Source organism: Panthera uncia (assembly GCF_023721935.1).
Source record: "Panthera uncia isolate 11264 chromosome A1 unlocalized genomic scaffold, Puncia_PCG_1.0 HiC_scaffold_16, whole genome shotgun sequence".
In the NCBI taxonomy this organism is placed as follows: domain Eukaryota; kingdom Metazoa; phylum Chordata; class Mammalia; order Carnivora; family Felidae; genus Panthera; species Panthera uncia.
The window spans coordinates 45661410-45670049 of NW_026057576.1; positions in this window are offsets into that span (position 1 = coordinate 45661410).

The following is an 8640-nucleotide window of genomic DNA, read 5'->3' on the forward strand; positions in this document are numbered from 1 at the left end:
GAGCCAAAGCTACCTTTGTTTAAGACAAAAGAAACGGATTTGTTTTAAAAGTATGATTACAAGTGTGAAGGGAGATAAGGTTCGTGAATGCTGATTTTTTTTTTGGTCACTACACAGACACATACTGCATTAATCTTCTCAAGATCAGTAGCTGAAAACCGTAGCGGTAACTTGCATATGCTGGTTTTATTGTCGGGAAAATAAAACAAGAATGGGGCTTTTAACCTTTTTTTTTCCTTTTTAGAAGAGAAAATGATCACTGGAAGTTTATTTAATCCAGTAGCAACAAGCACACCAAGGGCTTGGTTTTTAATACCATCCTTAAATTAAAAGAAATGGGGCTTCTTAGAAATGGCTGGTTCTAGGACTAGGTTAGGAAATGGACCAAATGTGCCTGGAGCATCTTCCAGCACCAGAAAGTAAGGAAGTCATTGTAATCTCACAATATAAAGAAGGAATGAGTTGTAACCCAAAGGATAAAATAGCCACCAGCTCATACTGAAGTAAATGATTGATTAAATAGGAAAAAAGAAATCTGCAGAATCCCAATCAATTTTTATAGGTACTTTACCCTCAGAGGTAGAGCATAACTCCCCACTCCTTAAGTGTGTGTTGCACAGTAGGCAATGTGGCCTAGAGGGGAGACGGAATAACTGCAGCGGCAGAAACCCGCCCAACCCCCTCAGGCTGGTGGTCAAGGTCCACCTCAACAGTGATGAATCATGTTGATAGTACATACCCTTGATTTGATGTGATGAGAAAGGAACTTTGTCTCTGCTGTCTTCCTCCTAAAAACATGGTAACCTCGGTCCAATCGACAAAGCCCAACTTTGCATTCTACTTAAACACGTTCTACTTAAAATACCAATACTCAGTACTGTCAGGGTCTTGAAAAACAAAATATGAGAAATTATCACAGCCAAAAGAAGCCTGAGGAGACATGACTTAAGTGTAATGTAAACTAACTGGGATTCTGGAACAGAAAAAAGACATTAGGGAAAAACTGAGGAAGTCTGAATGAAGTATAGAATGTAATGTATCAGCAATATTGGTTCATTATGATAAAATGTATCCTACTAATGGAAGCTGTTAACAGGAGAACCTGGTGGTGGGGTATACGGGAATTCTGTATTATCTTTGCAGTAATTCTATCAAACTTCTTGAATAAAAAGTTTATTTTTAGAAAAGTGAAGGAATGAATGCATGTGACTATTACGTATGTTCGTAAATGGGAAAATCCCTGATGTTGTCAGAGCTAAAGTGAAAATTGCAGTTATATAACTTGGCATCGTAAGTTTATTCAGCCTCTCATCACTTGACTTCTCATTCTTCCCTGTCATTCAAGTATTATCTAGCTGAAGAACACTGCACAATTCATTCTCTAGCCAGAACTTTTCATTCTTACGTGAGGGGGAAAACATAATTTGTTTGGTTTAAAGTTTATTTCTAGAAATTGAGATAGAAAGTAAGGCTGCGGGCGTCTTGAAGCAGAGACAACTCCATATGTCCAGAAACAAATCGGAGATGTCTCCATATTCAGTTGTAATTGAGAATTGTATGAATGCAGAAGTTTTCTTGTAAGGAGAAACCAGTCTTGCTTTGGTTCCCAGCACTTCATTGTATTTAACTTCCTAACACAGAGCACGGCTGTTTGCAGTTTCCCTCTCTGAACCTTTTGCAGTTTCCCTCTCTGAACGCTTTCCCTCTCTGAACCTTTTCTCCCTTTCGTAGGCTGCCCTTTCTCAGGCCACCTACCTGTTCCAAGTCCTTGTCTGCCAAAGCTGAGCTCGGACCCTTCAGTCTTTATTAGCTACACTCCCTGGAACTTTATTAGTTGGAAACATTGCAATGTTTTAGCATTTGAATTTTTTTCCAACCTCTGTCGTATGTTTTTTCTTCCTCAGATTGTCAAATCCTTGGAAGAAACACCACTTCCTAGATTGTCTTACTGCTTTTATTGATTGATAAATCGGACATCCAAAAATAACTTTATGGTGCTGTGTGAATTGTCTTAAGCCCTGAGCATTTGAATCAGTCTAGTGTTGGCCAAATTTCCTCTTCGTGTTGCACTGTTGGTATAGCATTGGTGCTGGATTTTTGATCAGGAGTGGGGCTGTGAAATTGTGATTATAGCATGAGCAAACAGGCAATGCCCTGTGAATTTTTTAATATTATGAGTGAATTTTCAGGGGAGAATTATTTTAGATAACGATGCTTAACACACTTTTCAAAGCTGCAAATAATTTAATTGCTGATCATTAACACATCCATTACGTGAATGTCTGGTTTCAGACACATTCTGGCCAGTCTCTTGGTAAACAAGCTACCCCAACTAGACCAAGATTGAGTAATGCACCCAGTTCCAATTGGCCAGAATGCAATTATGTAATTTGATTTCAAGTCAGTAATGCTCTGAGTTTTAACTGCAGTTAGTTTTTATTCTCTCCACCCCTAACCCCAAGTTATCTTGTTTGGTTTTGCTTCCTTCTGTCTTCATTCCTATGTTGCGGCTTGTGTAAAGTGCATCTCTTCGTGGCATCCAATTAGAGAATCCTTAGATAAGCATGACCTGGCCTGCCTACATAAAAATGTTCTTCAAAATCTAGCTAGATTCCTTTTCCTATCTTCAACTAAGCCCACCAGAGCTCTTTGGATTAACTCATGGGACATAACATAACAAAGAAAGGCTTTATTCTCCATTACTAAATCTGGTCTCTACTTTGAAGTTGACCAAATTCCTTCTTTGGTTATATTCTTCACTGTAGTGTTAAACTAATCAATAGGAGACTTTTAAATTTTATGTATTTCTTTACTCATACCAGAGTTACAGGTGACAAAACCTGGCAATTGTGTAATACTCATTTTAACAGTGACTATTAAGGGGGAGAAAACATAATAAATCACACGAGAGCTCTGTGTGATCAGAAGGGTTTGTTCTATGAAAACTTAGAATTTTCCTTTTTCTAATACACCAGTAATCTTTATTTTGTCTATTCCTCTCAGTTCATATCACCTCATAAAAGCATTTGGGGGTCATGGAAATGGTAATATTCTTGAATCAAAAGTAAAAGCTTAATGCCATTTGGCCACTGAGGATATTTGATGATCTATCTATCTACCTATCTATCTATCTATAATTTAATAGGAAACCAAGACGCACATATGGGCTTCTAGGTAAAAATGGTGGATTATACATGCATCTCATTTTGTAGCCGCCTAAAACCCACTAAAACGAAGGCCTTTTTCCTCCAAGGAGAAACCTATGAGAAAAAAACAAACAAACAGGGAAATAAAGACACTAGCAATCCTATGGGAGCTGGAAAGAGCCAGGTAGAAGAGGCAACAAGCTGAGCCGAACTGAAAGAGCTAAATCTTAAAGTGGTGGAGAAAACCAGGAACTAACCCATTTCCAACCCCCACATAAGTCCCCAAATATCTCAGGAATTCATCACATGGAGTACTTCTGGAAGTGAAATGAAAATATGATTGTTAACAATTTGTCTAAGAAGCTGTTAATTCCTTGGTGTCTCTCTCTACACCTCCACTCCAGCATACACTGTGAATTGTAGTAACAAACTAGTCTCCACCCCAGCAGAAGTATGGAGGTTCCTGTGCTTCTTCACTGGAGAGAGTAAAGACAGAGGGTCTCCCCATTAGTAGACAACAGGCCCAGCTGAGGATAGGAATGTCAAACAGAAAAAGGGAGAATTGAATGAATGTGCATATTGGTTGCTGGAACCTGTTCCTCTTGTCTTCCCCATTTGGTTCCCAGGATGCTGGAGACATATCTTTATCCTCCAGGCAGGAGGCTGGAAAAGCCTTCAGAATAGACCAGCCTAGTAGGAAAGATCTGAATATACTGAAAATTCCAAGTTCTCCGATAAAATGGCTTTGTCGGATTACTCACAGAAACCCACAGAAACTTCACACACATGCTCAGAGCTTCCAATCTTTGGTCCCTCTCTATAAAATATTAGCAGACAATCAAGAACTACCAGATATCCGAGGAAACCATCTAATAGGAAAGATAGAGATAAAGCAGAGAAGAGCAATTTGGGCAAGACTATGTAAGGTGGGTGACATCTTAAAAAGAAGAGGTAGTGTTAATAGCCTCAGGGATAGAAGATACTAGAAGTATGAAACAGGATATTCTAAATAACATGCAGAGAACACAAAATTAAAATGGATCATCTGGGAGCAGAAAGGAGGTAATCACAATTGAACAGAGAGATGTAAAAGAAGACCAGTAAATTAGAGTCCCAATCTAAGAGACTCATCTAATCAGAAGTTCCAGAAAGAATAGAAGAAACAGAGACAGGATTAGAAACTGAGAAAATAATTCAAGAAAATTCCTTAACAACCAAAGGATATGAATTTCAAGAGTGAAAGGCTTTTGAGATGCCCTAACACACCAGTGCAAATAGATCCACGTCAGTATGAAATTTCAAAACTTGGGGCCAAAAAGAAGTTCCTAAAACTCCCAAAGAAAGGGAAAAAGTCATATACAAAGGAAACTGAATTGCTTCAGACTTTGTATCAGTGACATTGGAATCTGTAAGACAGTGAAGAAATGCCTTTAGAATTTTGAAGAGAATTTTTTGTTTTAAGATTTAATTTTTTTTTTTTTTTTAAGTAATCTCTATACCCAACACGGTGCTGGAACTTATAGCCCTGAGATCAAGAGCCACATGTTCCATCGACTGAGTCAGCCAGGCACCCTGAGAAATTATTTTTAATCTAGGATTTTATACCCAGCCACACTATCGAGTGTGAGGAAAGAATAAAACGTGTTTTTGGTTTTGTTTTTTTTTTTGACATGTGAGGTCTCAAGAATTTTACTTTTTTACTGCTCAAAAAGTCTTCACTTCACCAAAATGAGGGAATAAACCAAGAGAGACCATGGGGTAATGGAAATGGGAACGTGCATAGATAAGATGGAAAGAGAACCCTCAGAATGAGGTGAGAAGGGAGCAAAGGGTCCCGGCTGTATAGTAGACAGACAGCAACCAGCTAGGTTAGAACAAGTGAAAAAAATCTCTGGAAGAATCTTCTCCAAGATTATGAAATTAAATAGAACATCGGATACATCTGAATGCCTTTAAAGACATTTAGGCCACAGGGTGGCAAACTACGGCCTGAAGTCCAAATCCAACTTCAGGCCTAATTGTTTTCTTTCCTGCTTGTGAGCTACAGGGGTTTTTACATTTTTAAAGGGTTGGGGAAAAATAAACAACAGAAACTATGTGAACCACAAAACCTAAAGTAGTTACAGTCTATCTCTTTTACAGAAGTTTGCTGCCTCCTGATTGAGACAACTGGTGCAGATTTGGGATTTTAATTAGACATCTGTGTATAGGAAACCAAACAAAAACTTACCACACACACACACACACACACACACACACACACACAAATACCATGATTAATTCCACGTAAAACAAAAAGTTGTACAGCTGAAGAGACGGCAGTGTAGACATGTAGAACCATGGAGGTAAACACTGAGGATCAACTAACATGGTTGAATGTGGATGTCTCCAGGGATGGGGTATGGCCAAAGGAAGGAAGGTGGGATTATTGATTTTTCATATTGAACATTTAGAACAATATTTGCATAATTTTGATAAAAATAAACGGGAGCAGAGGAGGAAAAGTAGGGAAGGAGGACGATAAGTTGATAAGAAAGGATTATATGCATACTCCATGGTTCTTTTGGAAACGGCTCAATAATTCTGAATGATTGACTGTACCTCCCCTAGCATCAAGCCCACCTATGGTAGTTTTTATGAAAGGAAGCTTGGTTTCTAATATGAAGCTCTGCATACAATACAAAAGAAAACTGGAGTGTAGTTCAGAAGGACTTAAATATAATAATATTTGGAGGTTCTTTATTACACAAAATGGTTCAAAGCAGTCTGCATTGAGGCAGTAGTGTTGGGGTCTATCATTTATAAAGCACAGAGATGTACAGGAAGATGTTATCTTGAAAAAAGGCACAGGGAAGAATAATTTTTCCCTATGTTACTGAATTTTCCACATTGGTGTTGGCACAAGGTAAATGCTCATTAAATATGTATTGACTAAATAAAAGAATCTAAAAATACTTCCTAAACACAAAAGAAGTCTTAAGTATGTTAGACTAAAAAAAATTAGGGTGATCTAAATCTGAGTAAAAAATATAAGCACTGGTCATGAATTCTCACCAGAAATTATTCTCACCAGAAAACCTCTTATTCTGTGTTACAGTAAGAAATGCCTTGAATCAGTATGAGAGCATTTTAAAGTTTGAATATTATAAATTGCAGTATTTGACAATATTGCTCTGCTGAATAATGGATATGCTGGATCTACATAATAGGATTCAAAGCCACCTTTGAAATCTTTTGGATGTAAATGATTTATCTTGTTAAGTACATCAATTACTTACTTGCTTGAAAGATAACAAAGATAAAAAATTATGAGGTGATATTTATTCCTCTTTGACCCTAAAATGAGCAAAGAGAATAATACACTCTGTGTTTACATAGAAAAGTTTACCTGAGAAATCACAACTCTGGAAAAATCAGTGATTAATCACCACCACACCAATGTGAATTAGATTAGTAACTTGTTTTAGATCTACTTGTGAAGACATCTAAATGAAAGCATGAAAATAATGCTGCTAACTTTCTGTGTGGCTGAGGGATATGTGTCTTCACTTTTAAAGAAAAGCATGCTCAACTGTACTGCAAAAAAGTCACCTTTTATTTAAAGACACTGTTCAAACCTTAAGGTTTAAAATAAAGAAATGACTTCCACAAAAATTAAACCATGACATTCTAAATTCTTGGGGGGCTGTATTTTATCTGTCTTTGTTTTCTTTTCCTTTTTAAAAAAATTTTTTTAACTTTTTTTTTTTCTTTTACTTTATTTAATTTACATCCAAGTTAGCTTATAGTGCAACAATAATTTCAGGAATAGATTCCTTAATGCCCCTTACCCATTTAGCCTGTCCCCCCCCCAACCCCTCCAGTAACCCTCAGTTTGCTTTCCACATTTAAGAGTCTCTTATGTTTTGTTCCCCTCTCTGTTTTTATATTATTTTTGCTTCCCTTCCCTAATGTTCATCTGTTTTGTATCTTAAAGTCCTCATATGAGTGAAGTCATATGATATTGGTCTTTCTCTGACTAATTTCACTTGGCATAATACCCTCCAGTTCCATCCAGGTAGTTGCAAATGGTAAGATTTCATTATTTTTGATGATGTTTATTTATTTTTGAGAGAGAGAGAGAGAGAGAGTGAGCAGGGGTGGGGCAGAGAAAGAGGGAGACACAGAGTCCGAAGCAGGCTCCAGGGTCTGAGCTGTCAGCACTGAGCCCGACACGGGGTTGGAACTCATGAACCATGAGATCATGAGTTGAGCCGAAGCCGGCTCCTCAACCGACTGAGCGACCCGGGATCCCCTTTCTTTGTTTCATTTTCTGATGCTGTCAGGAGTGAAGGGGGCAGGCTGTCTAGAGAAATCTGTCTGAGGAAGACAACGACTAAGACCCATGTGCATTCCTGTGCTAGAAGATTATGATTTCTTTATTCTTCACAGAAAGTTTTTCCTCCTATCTCTGTTAAAAATGGCACGAAACAAAAGCCCCAAAACAACCGTAATAATTTTCTGTTAGACACAAAAGGCTTGCAAGTGTAACCTACTGTTGGAAATACTATCAATGCTTCTTGGAATTTTAATGGCTTCTAGGCTGTGAACTCAGACTCACACTCCTCCAGGTGATTGATGAAACTGGAAAGCCCGGGGTGCTGCAGCAACTTTTCCAGTTTTACCTTTACCAGGACTCACAGGAGGTGGTGGAGAAGCAGAGATCTTAGGGGATTTCAGGACCGAATTACACATGCCATCATTGTAACGGGGGTGGGGGGGGGAGCGGTGGGCAAGATAATCCCCATTCTGCTTCCCCACAAGATTTCATAAATTCTACACAAATATAAATAGGAGCTTCAACTGGCTACATTTACAACTGCAGGTAGCATCCTTGGAGAGACACTCTGGAGGTCTTGAATGCTGGTTTGGCCATTATAAAAATTTCCACCAAATGAGCAGATTATTATGAAACTGAAAGGGCCAATAGCACTTCAAAGATGTTCCCCCTTAAGGCTTACCTATCAGAATGCGAAGTATTTATTTGTTGAAAGACGTGTTAAGTTTCCTGCCTTGACAATGTGATTGTTCTGAAATTGCTGGCAATGCTAATGTTTTGGCCCAAAGTGAAACAAATGGGGAGATTTTGTCTGATGTTTTGTTTTTTCAAACTGCTTATAATCCTGGGATGGCATCAGATAAGCTCTGTCTGAAAACCTAAAAATTGAAAATAAAGCCAGATACTTGGGGATAATAAGAAAGAAATGAAAATTGTGATATGCCAGGTATAAAGTACTTAGATCTTCTGGGCAACTTACTAAGACTATTTTCCTTTGAGAAAATTAGAGATGTTTTACAAAGGTACTTTTTCCCTGCTAATTTATTTAAATTTTGCAAGTGTTTAAAGCAAGAATGAGGGCTGCTTTGGTCGTTCAGTTGGTTGAGCGTTCAATTCTTGATTTTGGCTTGTGATCTCATGTTTGGTGGGTTTGAGCCCAGCAACAAGCTCCGTGCT